We start from the raw sequence: 18,294 nt of genomic DNA, 5'->3' as shown, positions 1-18,294 counted from the left end.
CAACACTAGTGATGGGCTCAGGCGTGTTCGTGATGGTAGTCCCAACCCACCTGAACAATCCCGCCAGGAAGCCGACACTGCACACTGCCAATCATAAGCAGTGAGGCATTTCCCGGTCTGTGCAGCTGTGGACCAAGAAATGTCTCACTGCCTATGATTGGAGGTGTGCAGTGTCGGCTTCCTGGCGGGATTGTTCTGGTGGGTTGAGACCAGTGGCGGCCTGTCCGTGCACCCGGCTAATCTACATGCAGAGTGCCGAACGCATGGATTGCAACTGGGTTTTTTTTTTTTTTTTTTTGTATGAAGCACATGATTAGAGCCTGAGGTTTTAATTGGCTTCAAAAAAGGGTGGGCTAGGGGCACAGATCACTGCGCCCAGAGCCCACCCACTTGTGTGACAATAGCAGATGTCTTCCTACTTCCCTCCTGGCCAATCAGGAAGCGGGTCCTGAGATCCGATTGGCCGGGGAGTCTCAGGACCCACTTCCTGTTCGGCCAGGAGGAGAAGCAACGACTACGGAGCGAGGAGCGAGATCCCTATCATCTACCTCCTAAGGTAAGGAGGCCTCTGTCCATCCCTATAGTTGGCCATACATGGGGCAATTTGCAGCCAGTTCCTGATCAACAGGGTCATAATTTGCCATTTTCATCATTCCTTCCAGGAATTACAGTTGAAAATAACCAAGTCTGAAAGCAAACAAATGTGTTACAGTTTAGTGAACTGAACCTGTTCTGTTTATGTACACGTCTCTCCTTCTCTATTACAACCATATTTCATAAATGTGATTGCTATCATTTACTAATAATTGATTTTGTTTAGAAATAGCAACATACTGCATAAGTAGGTAAATACACTTGGGGCCTGATTTACTAGAGCATTAAGGGAAGTGATGTAACGTGAATTGACATGTAATGAGATGAACCCTACGACTGATTTGCTGAATTGTGAAGAATTGTGACATGAGGTGAAGTCAACTTGGAACAATTTGGCTAATGGACAAATCTAATTATTTAATTTGAAATTATTATTTTGTAGACTTGCCTATGTAGAAAGTATATTTGTCTTTGTATTTAAAGTGATTGTAAACCCTTACATATACCCACTGAAGTGACTGGCCTCAGGTGATACACAGAGATGAAACAAATCCTGCTACATACGTTGTACCTGCTTATCTGCAGTCTTCTCTTCATCCGTTCACAGTGCTGAATTCATAAGCTTGTCTGAGCTGTTAGAAAAAAGAAGGCAGAGACCTCATGAGGGAATAGACACCCCCCCCCCCCACACACACACACACACACACACACACACAGCATGCAGGAACAGAGCTGAGGCTGACTGACCTGGAACAAGTATGCCACCAGTGAAGTCAGGGCTCCTGACCTACCTGCTCATTACAAGTCAGAAGCTTTGTAGCGGGATAAAGATGGCAGTTCTATAGCCTGCACCTTTTATTAAAATTCAGCACTTGCAGCTCCTTTATTTTTATCCTAAATGGGTTCTCGGGATGGAGGACAGCAAATCAGTGTTTCACTTAGATGATGTAATGAACTAAAATGACTCTAAGATATGAAATGAATGCATAAAGGGACGTCATTTTGCTTACAGATAAGTAAACAAACCCTTTTGGGAGGATGTCTAAGACGAGTGTGAAGGTGACCCATCTGATAGAATTCAGCCATGTGAAAAACAAAGAAACACAGTCATGTCACTTAGCCAATTTTATTGACCATTCATCACTAACTAGAACAACATTCTTCATGGCCTACCATTAGATTTCCCTTGTCTTAGCAGTTTTGTGATGCTCCATTTCCAACGTACAGCCTCGAAGACACACACATCAACATTATCCAGGAGTTATGTGGATTTTCCTTGCATTTTTTCCCCTATGTTTGCATGTCCTTTCTAGGAATATGTCCTTGAAATATCCCATTATAACTTGCTTCATGTGTTAATCGTAACGTGGTTCCGCAGACTTATTATTCCAGCATTCCCTTTATGACACAATACAACATTATACAGTTAGTGAAATATTTAATAAGATCACATGACCTTAAACGCAGTAATACATGTAGCTCCTATATAATTGCAATCCGAATAATTGCGTGCATCCATATCATATGAGAGCAGTGCTGTCAATGAGCAGAGTCCTAAAAGAATGATAAATACTCGCAGACAGTAGTGCCCTTGACCTTTACCGAGCTGGAGAGACCATCATTCAGTGGATTACCTTTATATAACTAAGAAAAGTTTGTTTTCACAAGTCAAGACGATTCTAGTTCTGAAAATGAAGTGGAAGTATGGGCAAAATCAAGAATTACATACACTATATTACCAAAAGTATTGGGGCGCCGGCCTTTATACACACATGAACTTTAATGGCATCCCAGTCTAATGCCGCGTACACACGGTCAGATTTTCCGACGGGAAATGTTGGATGTGAGCTTGTTGGCTGAAAGCCCGACCGTGTGTATGCTCCATCAAACATTTGCTGTCAGACTTTGCACCAACAAATGTTGGCTAGCAGGTTCTCAAATTTTCCGCCAACAAAACTTTGTTGTCGGAAAGTCTGATCTTGTGTACACAAGTCCATCGCACAAAAATTCACGCATGCTTGGAATCAAGCAGAAGGAGCCGCACTGGCTATTGAACTTCCTTTTTCTTGGCTCGTCGTACGTCTTGTACGTCACCACGTTCCCACGTTCGTAATTGTTGGCCAACATTTGTGTGACCGTGTGTATGCAAGACATGTTGGAGCCAATTCCGAGTCATTCCGAGTATTTCCGAAAGGCTCCGAACCGTTCCGAGTGTCCTCGGTGCCCCCGCACCTCTGGCCAAATGCGGTACTGCACCGCCCTTTAGCTTGAATTCTGCTCATTTTGCGAGACAACACTCGCAAACCGAGTCAGAATTAAAAAAAAAAAGTTGCTCGTCTTTCAAAACGCTCGTTAACTGCGTTACTCATAAACTAAGGTTCCACTGTATGCTTATTGGATTTTTTTTACCAAAAATATGTAGCAGAATACATTTGGCCTAAATTTATGAAGAAACTTGATTTTATGGTTTGTTTCAATTATATCAAAGAATTTTTGCCATAAAATAGTACAAAACAAATAAAGATTGTAATACGAGAATTCCAGACCTCGTGACCAAAACAGTGACATAAAAAGGGGAGGAATGTATATATACAAGTTTGGTCTTGTGACATAACATAAAGCAATATTGACAAACAGGAGATTGAAAAAAAAAAGTTTGAACATAACCATGTAGCATCATATCTTAGGAGCTTACCACTAGGATCAGATAAATAAAGGGTGGTGGTAGACCACGGCATAATGACGAATGAATGATGTAATGCAAACGTCACATACAGGAGAGACAAGCATTCGTCCTCAAAAAATACCAATTCCCTCAAAAATAGTGATGGAAGAAATTAGATTTTTTCAATTTTTTTTTCTTATTGCATGTTTTATAGCAGAAAGTAAATATTGTTTTTTTTGTTATTTTTTTTTTTACATTTTCAGTTTTTTTCGTCTATAGCGCAAAACAAAAAAAACCCAGTGGTAATCAGATACCACCAATCGAAAGCTCTATTTGTGTGAAAAAATATATATAAATTTCAAGTGGGTGCAGTGTTGCGTGACCACACAATTGTCAGTTCAAATAACGTAGTGGCAAAAAGCATAAAATGGCCTGGTCTGATTATCAGTGTCCTGATTATCAGTGCAGTCCCAACAGTGCCCACCAGTGCTGCCAATCAGTGCTGCTCATCTGTGCCTCCTCACCGGTGTCACCTATTAGTGCTGTCTATCAGTTCCCATTAGTGCCGCCTCATTAATGTCACCTATCAGTGGCGCTCATCAGTGCAGCCTCATCAGTTCCCGTCAGTGCCGCCTCATCAGTTCCCGTCAGTGCAGCCTCATCAGCGCACATCAGTGAAGGAGAAAAATTACCTGTTTGCAAAATTTTATAACAAACTATGGAAAAAACATTTTTTTTCAAACCCTTTTGGTCTTTTTTCCCTTGTTTAGCAAAAAATAAAAAACCCAATGGTGATAAAAAAAATGATAAAAAAATTTGTATGGGTACAGTGTTGCATGACCGCGCAATTTTCATTCAAAGTGTGACATCGCTGCAAGCTGAAAATTGGCCTGGGCAGGAAGGGGGTAAAAGTGTCCAGTAGGCAAGTGGTTAATTACGGTCATTTGTAATTAGACGACTTTTTTTCATTTATGCAGAAGTACTTTTAGGGCATATGCAAGCTTTTCTTCTGGAAGACGCTCTTTGTATGTAGCCACGTTTTTTCAATGAGACATGTAAGTGCTCATGAGGAAATGGTAATGTGACACAACAAATCCCTGCCTTTCCCATTGTCCTTTACACAGATTCCAATGTGTATGAGGAATCATGGGACGAGCACAGGAAACCTAACACGTCATTATAGGGAGGAGGGTGATTTCCAACAGGAAAAAGGATTGCAATGTGTGTTATGAGGGGAAAAAAATAGCTAAACATATAGCAAGAGCACATCTACCAAATTAAATCCATATTAGAATGGGTGAGGCTCACTGTTTTTTTTTTTGTTATGATAAATTATAAATTAATCAAAACTAATGGCCGCAAAAAGACAAAAAGAATCTGAAGAATTGGCAGATGATAGCCTTTGTGCTTTCATTTGCAATCTATACTGACAGATAAAACAATCAAATGCAAAACTAGAACATTACAGGCCTGAGTAGAAAATACTATTTATTTTAGCTGAGTAGCTGGGAATTCATAGCGTATTCCCACACACCTGTGATCCCTGCCAAGGCTGGACACTGACTATTCCTGCCTAGGCAGAAGAGCAGAAGCTTGAGTGGGTACCTGTCAGAAATAGGTACCTGCTTCCAACAAAAGATACAACCTCCAAAAGTGGTAGAGGAGGAAAAGTGGAAATTCCCATTTTAGGTGAAGTTCCATTCAGCTTTGTGATTTATTGCAGCTTACCTGTATTCTCAGCGTATGTTGTATGAATCTCAGAGACAGATAGAGCCACCTGGACCCCATAAGTAGTGTTGAGGGTTATTTCTAAAAAAGCTGGATTGATTATTGATTAGGGGACAGTTTAGCTGTGAGCAAGCCTTCTCCAATCTCTTGCCATCACCTCTTAGCGAGCTTAAAAAATTGTTCCTTGTTTCATGTCTGACCTGGATGCGTGTGGCTATCCCTTTTGAAACATTTTGACCGGAGGCAATACCGGCCTTGCTGAGACGGATCTCCAGATATATTCCAATCTTCCAAAGCTGTTATGATCTCCGTAATAGGGATCATCTCCATCTGGTGAGTAGGCTGAGTGCTTGGTGTTGGTGGAGGATTCCTACGGTCACCCAATTATTGGAATAATCGCCTTCTCACTGGAAAATATTTGATAAGCTTTTTTGGACTTGAATTCCTTTATTTTTGGTCATTTGGACACTATTGATTTGTGACTTTTACCAAGTTGATGACATTATGTGTTTAATCACAGTTATTATGCACACTAATGCCGCGTACACAGAAGTGGACTTTACGGCAGACTTGGTACGGCGGACCGGAGTCCGTCGGATAATTCGATCATGTGTGAGCTCCAGCTGACTTTTTTTCCCAAAAGTTCGACGGACCTAGAAATGAAACATGTTTCAAATCTTTCCGACGGACTCAAGTCCAGTCGAAAAGTTCACTCGTCTGTATGCTAGTCCGACGGACAAAAACCGACACTAGGGCAGCTATTGGCTACTGGCTATGAACTTCCTTATTTTAGTCTGGTCGTACATCATCGCGTACGAATCTGTCAGACTTTGGTTGATCGTGTGTAGGCAAGTCCGTTCATTCGGAAAGTCCGTCGAAAAGTCCGCCGCACTAAGTCTGCCGTAAAGTCCGCTCGTGTGTACGCGGTATTATGATTGATTGTTTGATTCATTTTGCATTGGAGTGAATCCGGTGGTTATACAGTTTCGTTTGCACTTTATATTAAGTTATATTACTGTTTTTTTTATATCATTGGAACGGGCAGCTCTATTTAAAATTTATAAATTAAGAATTAAATCTTCTATCTGCGCAGGTAGGGAATAATGACACTTGTTCCCCTACCAAACAGCTAAATATCACATGTTTTCAGCAGAAGAACCTGAGCAATCCCTATTTTACACTAGAACACCCACTAACGCCTAAAAATAACTGATGAATCAGCACCTAATGAGGAACTAAAATCTAAATTAAGCAAATTGCAAGCATCGCATGTTTTTTCTTCAAAAAATAAACGCACCTATCTATTCGCAGTCTTCTTTGAAATTTACACTGAGCTGTGCGTGTGCAGCTCAGTTTACATTCCCGTCACAGTGCCTGCGTGCCGCGATGACTGAACTACTGTGCATGCATGGGAATTACCTCATCCTGCCCTGGCCAATTAATACGGCTGAACATTGATACGCAGAAGAAGCAAGGGAGAAGATGCCTGTGCAGCCAAGGGACTTTGCAGATGCCAGACTGTTAGAGCAGAGGTTTTGCAGTCCTTAGTTCTGCTTTAACAGTAATTTGCAAGCAAATCTGTTTGCACATTCATTTTGTGCATGAAAATAAAACATTAGCTTTTGATGACATCAGAGGGCTAAAATTTTAGTGAATCGAGTTCAACTGGAAAAAAAATAGCCTACACAGCAGGCCAAAACAAGACGTGCAAACTTTTGACCTTTTAGTGAATCTGGCTGTATATACAGTGCATTCGGAAAGTATTCACAGCGCTTCACTTTTTCCACATTTTGTTATGTTACAGCCTTATTTAAAAATGGATTCATTATTTTCTTCACAATTCTACAAACAATACCCCATCATAACAACGTGAAAGAAGTTTGCTTGATATATTTGCAAATTTATTAAATAAATCACACGTACATAAGTATTCACAGCCTTTGCTCAGTGCTTTGTTGAAGCACCTTTGGCATCAATTACAGCCTCAAGTTTTTTGAGTATGATGCTACAAGCTTGGCACACCTATTTTTGGGCAGTTTTTCCCATTCTTCTTTGCAGGACCTCTCAAGCTCCATCAGGTTGGATGGGGAGCGTCGGTGCACAGCCATTTTCAGATCTTTCCAGAGATGTTCAATTGGGTTCAAGTCTGTGCTGTGGTTGGGCCACTCAAGGACATTCACAGAGTTGTTCTGTAGCCACTCCTTTGTTTTGGCTGTGTGCTTAGGGTCATTACCCTGTTGGAAGACGAGCCTTCGCCCCAGAGTGCTCTGTGCTTTGGAGCAGGTTTTCATCAATGATGTCTCTGTACATTGTTGCATTCATCTTTCCCTCAATCCTGACTAGTCTCCCAGTTCATGCCACTCAAAAACATCCCCACAGCATGATACTGCCACCACCATGCTTCACTGTTGGTATGGTATTGGCCAGGTGATGAGCGGTGCCTGGTTTCCTCCAGATATGACGCTTGCCAATCAGGCCAAAGAGTTCAATCTTTGTTTCATTAGACCAGAGAATTTAGTCTCTCATGGTCTAAGAGTCCTTAAAGTGACTTTTGGAAAACTCCAGGCAGGCTGTCATGTTCCTTTTACTGAGGAGTGGCTTCCATCTGGCCACTCTACTACACAGGCCTGATTGTTGGAGTGCTGCAGAGACAGTTGTTCTTCTGGAAGGTTCTAATCTCTTCACAGAGAAAAGCTGGAGCTCTGTCAGAATGATCATCGGGTTCTTTGTCACCTCCTTGACTAAGGCCCCTCTCTCCCAATTGCTATTGACCGGGCGGCATGCTCTATGAAGAGTCCTGGTGGTTCCAAACCTCTTCCATTTATGGATGATGGAGGCCACTGTGCTTATTGGAACCCTCAATGCTGCAGAATTTTTTCTGTACCCTTCCCCAGATCTGTGCCTTGATACAATCCTGTCTTGGAGGTCTTCAGACAATTCCTTGGACTTCGTGGCTTGATTTGTGCTCTGGCATGCACTGTTAACTGTGGGACCTTATATAGACAGGTGTGTGCCTTTCTAAATCATGTCCAGTAAACTGAATTTACTACAGGTAGACTCCAATCAAGTTGTAGAAACACCTCAAGGATGATCAGTAAAAACAGGATGCACCTGAGCTCAATTTTGAGTGTCATGGCAAAGGCTGTGAACACTTATAAACATGGGATTTTTTCATTTTTTATTTTTAATAAATCTGCAAAGATTTTAAACAAACTTCTTTTACGTTGTCGTTATTGTTTGTAGAATATTGAGGAAAATAATGAATTGAATCTATTTTGGAATAAGGTTGTAACATAACAAAATGTGGAAAAAGTGAAGCGCTGTGAATACTTTCCAGATGCACTGAATCTCTAGAGGAGATCTCCTTTCTTCCTGTTTTGGCAACACAGAGTCTTTGGTATTTTCTATCAGATGTATAGAAAAAAAAAAAAACTGACGTAGGCTCCAACCCAACTGTGTCCATAAGAGTCCAAGATCTACTGTTAGGCTAGGTTTACATGTGTTGGTGTGTGTTGTGTTAGGACAGCCTATTCATTGGAATGGTCTGGCCAATAAACATATATCACACCAAATAATTGCATACACCTTTTTTTTTCATTTAAAAATGCAGCACACAATGTGTTGTGGTGCACGAGGTGAAGGTAAACATATCTTTTTGGGGAGCAACAGGGAGAACAACCTACAAGTAGGACAGTATTGTGGGCATCCTTGTGGTCACTAAAGTCCTGTTTCTAAAACTGGCCATATGCTAGTAAAATGGTTTTGAGAATGTTCATTTGATTTTCTTTTGGTTAGTGGGGTCAATATGATGTTTGTTTTCGACTGCAGTGATGAGAAAATTTGATGGAGCAGGATGGAAACATTTTCCCGAACTAATGAATTTATAACAGTGAATGTGATTTTCCTTTAGGAAATCGCATTCATTGCAAAATCAAAAGTTAAAAGCAAACATAATTTTAAAGTATTCTCAAACAACATTTACCACATCATCTAATGTACTGTTCGTTCAAAAATCTACTAGTGTATGGCCAGCTTAAAGGAGTTGCAAAGTCAGAAGGTTTTTAAATCTTAATGCATTCTATGCATTAAGATAAAAAGCCTTCTGTGTACAGCAGCTGCCCCAGCCCCCCTAATACTTACCTGAGCCCCATCTCTGTCCAGCGATGTCTATGAGTGTCTCGGCCATCCGAGACTCTCCCTCCTGATTGGCTGAGACACAGAAGCGGTGTCATTGGCTCCAGTTGCTGTCGATTCAGTCACGGCTCCGTGTCTGAATGGACACAGGGAGCTGTGACTCGGCTCAGGTGCCCCCATGGCAAGCTGCTTGCTGTGGGGGCACTAAACAGGAGGGTGGGGCCAGGAGAGATGAAGAGGGAGCCGAGAAGAGGAGGATCCGGGCTGCTCTGTGCAAGTCCACTGCAAGAGGGCAGGTAAGTATAACATGTTCGTTATTTTTATTGAAAAAAAAACGAGACTTTACCATCACTTTAAAGCAGAACTAAACCCCTAAATTTAACAGTTTCATGTGCCAGGAATGTAACTGTCACATTGGTTGTACTCTCAGTGCCGGTTCACACAGGGGCGACTTGTCAGGCGACCTAGCCGCCTGACAAGTCGCCTCCCGTTCTGTACAATGGAACCGTTCTAATAGGAGCGACGCAAGTCGCTCCGACTTAGAAAAAGGTTCCTGTACTACTTTGTGGGCGACTTTGGGCGACTTGCATAGACTTCTATACAGAAGTCGTTTTGCAAGTCGCCGTGGCAGTCGTGTGCAGGTCGCCTTGGTGAACCGGGGCTCAATCAAACTGTCAAACCATGAAATTGCTGGTGTCATAACCGATCACTTGTGCAGCATCATGGTAGTTGCAGATCAAACAGAGGCCAAGATGGCAGTTTCCTTTGCTGAAAACAATTGGAAGCTTTAGTTCCACTTTGAAGTGATTTGTAAACCCTTACATATACCCAGTGACGTGCCTAGCCTCAGGTGATACAAAGAGATAAAACAAATCCTCCTGCATACATTACATTGTATCTGTTTAATTGCAGTCTTCTCTTTTCTACATATGCTCAAAGTGCAGAATTTATAAAGCTTGTCTGAGCTGTCAGGAAAAAAAGGTAGAGAAGGAGAACTGAAGTTACACTCTGCATTGCTCAGTAAGGAGAGCTCTAACAGTTGATTGGAGGGAAGAACCCCCCCCCCCCCCACACAGAACACAAGAACAGAGCTAAGGCTGTCAGTCAGCTGAAGGTCCCTCCCCTGTCACCATTTTTCTCTTGGTGTCAGGAAAACTTGTCAGAAGTGATTCATGCTGTTAGCAGAGGAACGAAGCAGCAGATGGAAATGACACTTAGTGCTCCTAATTCAGACATGTACACACAATAGAAGGATATGCTTTGCATATCTGAGGATTACAACCACTTTAAGGCTAGGTTCGCACGGCAGCAGTCTCTGAAAATTAGTCACTTTTTAGATGGAGGTAGAGCCTTTGGTAAAGAGTGGCTTTTAGGCTTTCAGGAGGAGTGTGAGATGATTCTTTGAAAAAAAGTTTACAAACAAGGATTTTGCACGGAACTAACGCAGCGCAACCGTGAGCCAAGTGAACGAGTCCACAGGTGGAGCCGCCTGTCACACTCGACAAACCAAGTTAAATTTACCGCAGCCACAAACCAACAGCGGCAAGCACACGATCCCCTCCGGCTGCCTTGTTGGCAATCGGTGGGTGGTAAAAACATGTGTGAGCGAGGCCTTACAGCCAAGGCCATAAAAAAAAAGAATCCTTCATTTGACAAAGCACAATGCATTATTTTCATGTCCATAGTGCAGCACGTGCCCCTCCATACAAACGTCTGAAAATACTTTAAACTGTTTTGGTCAGAATATGTGCGTTATGATGAATAAAAAAGGACATAAAAATATTTTTACTGATACAAATGGATACAATGGAGTAGACAAGCTGCTGTAGAAATCGCCAGCATAAATCCCTCACATGCTTAGAAGCCCGGGTGGCCGAGAGCTTAGCGGCAATCTCTGCGTTCTTTTGTGCAGCATTTGTCAATTCCTCTGTTTGTCGATTAAAGGGACTGCAGCAAAATCTTTGTAACAAATAGCACAGTGTCCTCTGAGGAAATGTCAGGCAAATCTGCAGATTAGGCACATTCAGCCTGCCTCGGCCTGCTGCAGACTGCTAATTCGTTGTTTTTTTTTTTTCCCTCCTGACACATGGCACCCCCTAGTAGGCTGCGATGGCGTTCAACATGAAGCCAGGTTTCCCTTAAATACGGAGGGAATTCTATTGTAGGAAATAGCGAGTGTCTGATGAAAGGAACAGGAAGTGAAGACATGTCCTGCATCTTTTATTATCTGTACATAGGAGCAGGCTACTCGGCTCTGATTTGAATGACGGATTACAATACACAAATCTCCTCTGGCATGAAGCATTACAAGGTGAGGTGATGTGTTTTTTCCTATTGAAACAGTGTCCAATGAACACAGGCTGAAGTGGTCGGGGGAAAGTTAATGAAATGTGGTGATTTGATGGGTTTTTATCATTTTCTCGCTACATGAAAGAATGCTGGGTGGATGCCACTGTGATGTATGAAGTGAGGATGACAAAGCAAATGTCATTTGTTCACATATAAATAAAGCTATTTATTTTCCTGCCGCAGAAAAGGAGACGGTGATAGCTACTGGCGGCCGTGATAATGGGATGTGATTTTGATTGTGCTTTATGGACTAATGAGATCTGAAATTACCTTGCATAGGTCACTGAGGTGCTAATGAGTTATGTTCCCTTGGTTCCTATAATCTAAGTGGTATTCTACTGACTATTTTCTAAGTTAAAAGGAAAGACCATTTTCATCGCTTTTACCGCTAGCTTACCCTATACCACAAGAGGATCTGGATTGCTTTATAGGAACAACAGCGTTTGTCTTTGTACACTAATACGATTTAATGCATTTTTGCCACTCCTGCATTCTAATAATGGATCTGATTTATTACATGTGCCTATGGAACTGCAGCATCAGATCCTTTTATTAGATATCTTGTGTTCTATATTTGGTTCATGGCAATGCAAACCGTAACAGACTTCACAGTAAGTATTCCTACTATTCCGATTATGATTTTTACGCAAAATGACTTTTATTCCTTTTTTGTATTAGCATATGCAAAGACATTGGTAGTGCTGTGCCAGTATAGAACAATAACAAAAACGTGAAAAAGAAGCGATTAAAAGAGAATTCGATTCCCCATTAGTTGGGGGTCAGTCATTTGCATTGGCTGCAGTTACTCTTGTGCATTAGTTGGGGGTTACATGTGCATTAGCTGGGGTAACCCATATGCATTATCTGGGTTATTTGTGCACGTTGGCTGGGGTTACTCATGTACATTGGCTGTAGTTACTTGTATACATTGGCTAGGGTACTCATGTGCATTGGTGGCAGTACTCTTGGGCATTGGCTGGGCTTACTTATGTGCATTAGCTGGGGTTACTCTTGCTTTAGATGGGTTTTTCTTGCATTATCTGGGGTTACTCATGTGCATTATCTGTGATAACTTATGTGCATTGGCTGTAGTCACTCATATGAATTGGCTAGGCTACTCATGTGCATTGGTGGCAGTACTCGTGGGCATTGGCTGGGGTTACTTATGTGCATTAGCTGGGGTTACTCTTGCATTAGATAAGGTTTCTCTTGCATTAGCTGGGTTTGTTCATGTTCATTATCTGGGGTAACTCATGTACATTGGCTGTAGTTACTCATATTCATTGGATAGGGTACTCGTGTGCATTGGTAAGAGTACTCCTGTGCATTGGCCCAGGGTATGCATATGCTTTGTTTAGGCTCCTTTCACACTAGTGTGACTCCAAAGTCGCACGATTTCCAGTGTGACTTTGATGCAACTTTGAGTGAAATTTTGATCCTACTTTAAACTCTCTGGATCCAAGTCACATCAAGAGTTGCATCAAAGTAGTACGGGCACCTTTTCAAGGTTGCTGTGACTTTAAGTTGCACCAATTTGAATGGGTGCCATTGAAAAGAATGGTTTATGATTTGTCATGCGACTTTGATGTCCAAAGTCGCATGACAAGTCGCACATCCTTAAAGTTACTCATGTGCAGTGACTGAGAGCACCCGTGTGCATTGCTTGAAGTTGCTCATGTACCTTGGATGGGTGCACATTTGTGCCTTTAGGCTACTCATTTGCAATGGCTTGGGTTTACTCATTTGCATTGGCTTGGGTTTTCAGGTTCGTTGACTGGGGTTATTCATGTAAGCTGGCTGAAGTTAATCATATATGTTGGCGTGGGTCACCCATGTTCATTGACTGGGGGTACCTATGTGAATTGGATGTACTTACTCCAGTACGTTGGATAGGGGTACTCATGTTCATTTACTGGGGTTACTTATATGCATTGGCTAGGGTACTCTCAGGCTATGCATGTGCTTTGTTTAAAGTTACTCATGTGCATTGCATGAGGGTACACGTGTGCATTGGTTTGAAGTTACTCATGTGCCTTGGTTGATGCACTCAAGTACCTTGGCTGAGGTTACTGATTTGCATTGGCTTGGGTACTCATGTTCAAAGAGTGGGGGTTCTATGTGAATTGGCTGAAGTTACTCACGGCAGGCACTAATACAGAGACAGAATGCTTCACGCAGGATCTCGTCTTCCACAGGACATATGAGACCAGGGACTCATGAATCCTATTCGCTTATTGAATAACTACATTTAGCTTTAGCTTTAGTGATATCCTGTCCTGGTGATACTATATATGCTACTACCGTCCACGGGTGGAGTCTGATCGCTGCCAAGCACACTTACTGCTGTACACACTTTGGAAACGCATTATATTTTATGCATCCAGCTGTCCTGGTCTGGCGTCCGCCTTTGTGGTTACTGAAACAGCTGCCACCTGTTTTGAACATGGAGTCATTCAAAATGAATTAACATTTATTTGAGTATACTTCACTCTCTACCCCTGATGAAGGTGTTTTATAAAGACTGCAAACGCGTCGGGTATCAGGGTACACTACCCATTGGAGAGTACTGATGTTCCTTTGTATACTACCCTGTTTCCCCGAAAATAAGACCTAGCGTGATTGTCAGTGATGGCTACAATATAAGCCCTACCCTCCAAATAAGCCCTACCCTCCAAATAAGCCCTACCCTGTTTCCCTGAAAATAAGCCCTACCCTGAAAATAAGACCTACAAGGACTTTAACTAAGGCTTATTTGGGGGGTAGGGCTTTTATTGCAGCCATCACCAACAATCAAGGTAGGTCTTATTTTCGGGGAAACAGGGTATGATTTTCTTTGTGTTTTGTTTTTGTGTATTATGTATGTACTGTGTAGACTCTATACTTCTTTTTACCCATTTGTATTGAATATGTGGTATTATTAAAGTCATCCATTTTTATATCAGAGTTGGTGGTCTTTCAGAGTCCCAGTTAGGGGATATTTCTTTTTGTTTAAGTGCATCAGTGATGGGACTACCATACTCCTCTGTATCTGACATGGTAGAGGTCTCCTTCTCTTCTAAAGTTACTCATGTATGTTGGCTGGTGGGCAAAATTTGCTATTATGAGTGCTTTGTTTAATGAATGCTTTACTTGTGTTTTACTTTTACATTAATCCACCAGAAAATATGTATTACCCTAAAAATCTAAAATGTATGATATATATATATTTTATATATATATATATATATATATATATATATATATATATATATATATATATATATACAAAGAGCATAAACTTTGTTTCCTTTAAGGTTATGGTATATCTTGTGTGAACAATTACAATTATTCAGCGTATGTAAGACAATTCAAAACGATACAGTTGTGATTTTGTTGTTTTTTTTTTTTTTTGTAAGACTAAACAGTAAAGTACTCCTATCGTAAATGCCTTGCTGTGGCTGAATGCACACCTAGACATTCAGAGCTGCATTTAGGTACATTCAGTCTAGCTACAGAAAATTAGAAATTTCTGTGGGCTGGTTTAACGTGGCTAAATAAATAAGTAATTGCAGCTGAACCCAGGAACATTTAAACACAGGAAAAAGTGATCTGGGAAACATAAGGCCTCCTACTCACACGTGTTTAGGGAAATACTATAATTCCTGTGGGAGAATCAGTGGGATTTATGCAAACAGCTGTGGATGGGAAACCCAATACAAAGTAAGGAGATGCTGACAGCGCCAGCAGCCATTCCCGTGTAATCGAACATGCAGCGATTACCTGTGGATTATCGACCCTGAAGGCAGACAGTTTGTGTCCTGGGCCTATCATCCACTGTTGATCACTGCATGTCCGATTGCATCCAATTAGCCATGAATAGCCATGGGGGCTGTCAGCCTTTTATAGCTTCGTGTGGGTCTTCCCACTGAGTTACCCACAGGAATTCATAGTCTGTGCCTAAACGCACATGTGAGTGGGGCTTACATTTTTTTGTTTAATGCAGGTGGCCTGTGAGCATGTCGACGTGGTCTTAAAGCTGAATTTCAGCATCTCTACCTCGTCCAATCAGAAAATGCTTTGTATTCATTGAAAAGAATGCAAGACTTTCTGTGAATGGCATTGAAGCGACCCCCTGTGGTTACTAGGTGGCAGGGCAGCCAGATGGCACAGGACCTGGAAGACTGCAGCAGTGCCTACTATGGTGCAGTCCCACAGATATGGCATATGCATACTTACATTACTCCAAGCGGGGCCAATGTAAAATGCAATAAAATCCATACATAGAATTCATCTTTATTAAACAGGGGCTTAGTGGAAAATAGTAACAGGCAGAAATCCTGTTTAGCTAGTTTGGCTATTCTATTTCCTGCCATAATTTAACGTCATTTATTTTGGAACATGGATGTTGCTGAAAGCTTTTTAATTAATAATTGAATATAAATGGTTTGTGTATAATTGGCTGTCATAGGTGGGTTTCATCTAAGACAATATTATATTAGCTGTATGTGTCACTTTTCTAGGGTCATATGTAATCCGCTTACAGGTCCACTGTTCTCTAGAGAAAGTATATCCTACTTATAGGTAAACGCCAAAGCAATACACTATAATAAACTACATTATAAAAAGTACATTGTTTATATTTCTAGTCTCAAAAAATGAGTACAGATGGTTTATCAAATCATTGCAGATATTTAACTGTGACTCATTCGTTCCCAATGTACAGCTTTTTATTTTTTTATTGTGCATTTATTTTGCAGTTTAACATCGGTTTATTTTTGATCAGTTTGCTTTTTAAAATATAGTAAAAAAATTCATGTTATTCTTCATTCATGAAAGGTTCGTAAGAGGTGGGAATATCATGTCATCAGTGTGGGATGCTGACATCTGAATTCGCAAACGTGAGGGCCTAACGGGGAACATTCGCCCACTGAATCCTTCATTACACCATATAAGGTAATTTGTCACTTTACTTTTCTATGTTGATGACACTTTTTATTACATTTTCATAATGTGTTCGGATTACAGTGCTAGATACAGTCGGAAAAATTACGTTAATTGAGAAATGTAAGCGCTGATTATTAGAATCTTTAGGTATAGGTAGTAGGTGAATATCAGAGGCCCATAAAATATTATGGTTTCAGGTCATCACTATTTAATTTTTTTTAATATTATAGATTTTTTAAACTATTTTCAGTAGTATGTAACACAGAGTACAGGGGTTGGTGGTATGTAGCACACAGGGTACAGGTTTTTGTTTTTTTAAAAACAGTGCAGAGGTCAGTAGTACATAACACGGTACAGAGGTCAGTAGTACATAACACAGTGCGGAGGTCAGTAGTACATAACACAGTGCGGAGGTCAGTAGTACATAATGCAGTACAGAGGTCAGTAGTACATAACACAGTGCGGAGGTCAGTAGTACATAATGCAGTACAGAGGTCAGTAGTACATAACACAATGCAGAGGTCAGTTGTACATAAAACAGTACAGAGGTCAGTAGTACATAACACATTGCAGAGGTCAGTAGTACATAACACAGTGCAGAAGTCAGTAGTACATAATACAGTACAGAGGTCAGTAGTACATAACACATTGCAGAGGTCAGTAGTACATAACACAGTGCAGAAGTCAGTAGTACATAACAAGGTGCAGAGGTCAGTAGTACATAATACAGTACAGAGGTCAGTAGTACATAACACAGTGCAGAGATCAGTAGTACATAACACTGTGCAGAGGTCAGTAGTACATAATACAGTGCAGAGGTCAGTAGTATATAACACAGTACAGAGGTCAGTAGTACATAACACGGTACAGAGGTCAGTAGTACATAACACAGTGCGGAGGTCAGTAGTACATAATGCAGTACAGAGGTCAGTAGTACATAAAACAGTACAGAGGTCAATAGTACATAACACATTGCAGAGGTCAGTAGTACATAACACAGTGCAGAAGTCAGTAGTACATAATACAGTACAGAGGTCAGTAGTACATAACACATTGCAGAGGTCAGTAGTACATAACACAGTGCAGAAGTCATAGTACATAACACGGTGCAGAGGTCAGTAGTACATAATACAGAGGTCAGTAGTACATAACACAGTGCAGAGATCAGTAGTACATAACACAGTGCAGAGGTCAGTAGTACATAATACAGTGCAGAGGTCAGTAGTACATAACACAGTGCAGAAGTCAGTAGTACATAACACAGTGCAGAGGTTAGTAGTACATATCACGGTACAGAGGTCAGTAGTACATAACACAGTGCAGAGGTCAGTAGTACATAACACAGTGCAGAGGTTAGTAGTACATATCACGGTACAGAGGTCAGTAGTACATAACACAGTGCAGAGGTCAGTAGTACATAATGCAGTACAGAGGTCAGTAGTACATAACACATTGCAGAGGTCAGTAGTACATAACACAGTGCAGAAGTCAGTAGTACATAATACAGTACAGAGATCAGTAGTACATAACACAGTGCAGAGATCAGTAGTACATAACACAGTGCAGAGATCAGTAGTACATAACACAGTGCAGAGATCAAGAGTACATAACACAGTGCAGAGGTCAGTAGTACATAACACATTGCAGAGGTCAGTAGTGCATACCACAGTACAGAGGTCAGTAGTATATAACACAGTGCAGAAGTCAGTAGTACATAACACAGTGCAGAGGTCAGTAGTACATAACACAGTGCAGAGGTCAGTAGTACATAACACAGTGCAGAGGTCAGTAGTACATAACACAGTGCAGAGGTCAGTAGTACATAACACAGTACAGAGGTCAGTAGTATATAACACAGTGCAGAGGTCAGTAGTACATAACACAGTACAGAGGTCAGTAGT

General features: G+C 41.2%; 1 protein-coding gene across 6 annotated transcripts in view; it reads left to right on the top strand.

Moving 5' to 3' along the window:
* Nucleotides 1–18,294, top strand: part of FYN (FYN proto-oncogene, Src family tyrosine kinase) — a 322,979-nt gene that overhangs the window by 64,667 nt on the left and 240,018 nt on the right. For 5 of the 6 annotated variants that reach the window (XM_073627102.1, XM_073627103.1, XM_073627098.1 and 2 more), the window contains one exon: nt 16,286–16,402. The gene's annotated coding sequence lies outside the window, so the exon portion shown is untranslated. Of the gene's footprint in view, nt 1–11,212; nt 11,433–16,285; nt 16,403–18,294 lie in introns of those variants that run through there. The other variant, XM_073627101.1, reaches the window with a different exon arrangement.

This window comes from Aquarana catesbeiana, linkage group LG04 (assembly GCF_042186555.1).
Source record: "Aquarana catesbeiana isolate 2022-GZ linkage group LG04, ASM4218655v1, whole genome shotgun sequence".
NCBI classification, from domain to species: domain Eukaryota; kingdom Metazoa; phylum Chordata; class Amphibia; order Anura; family Ranidae; genus Aquarana; species Aquarana catesbeiana.
This window is presented reverse-complemented; position numbering and strand designations above follow the sequence as displayed.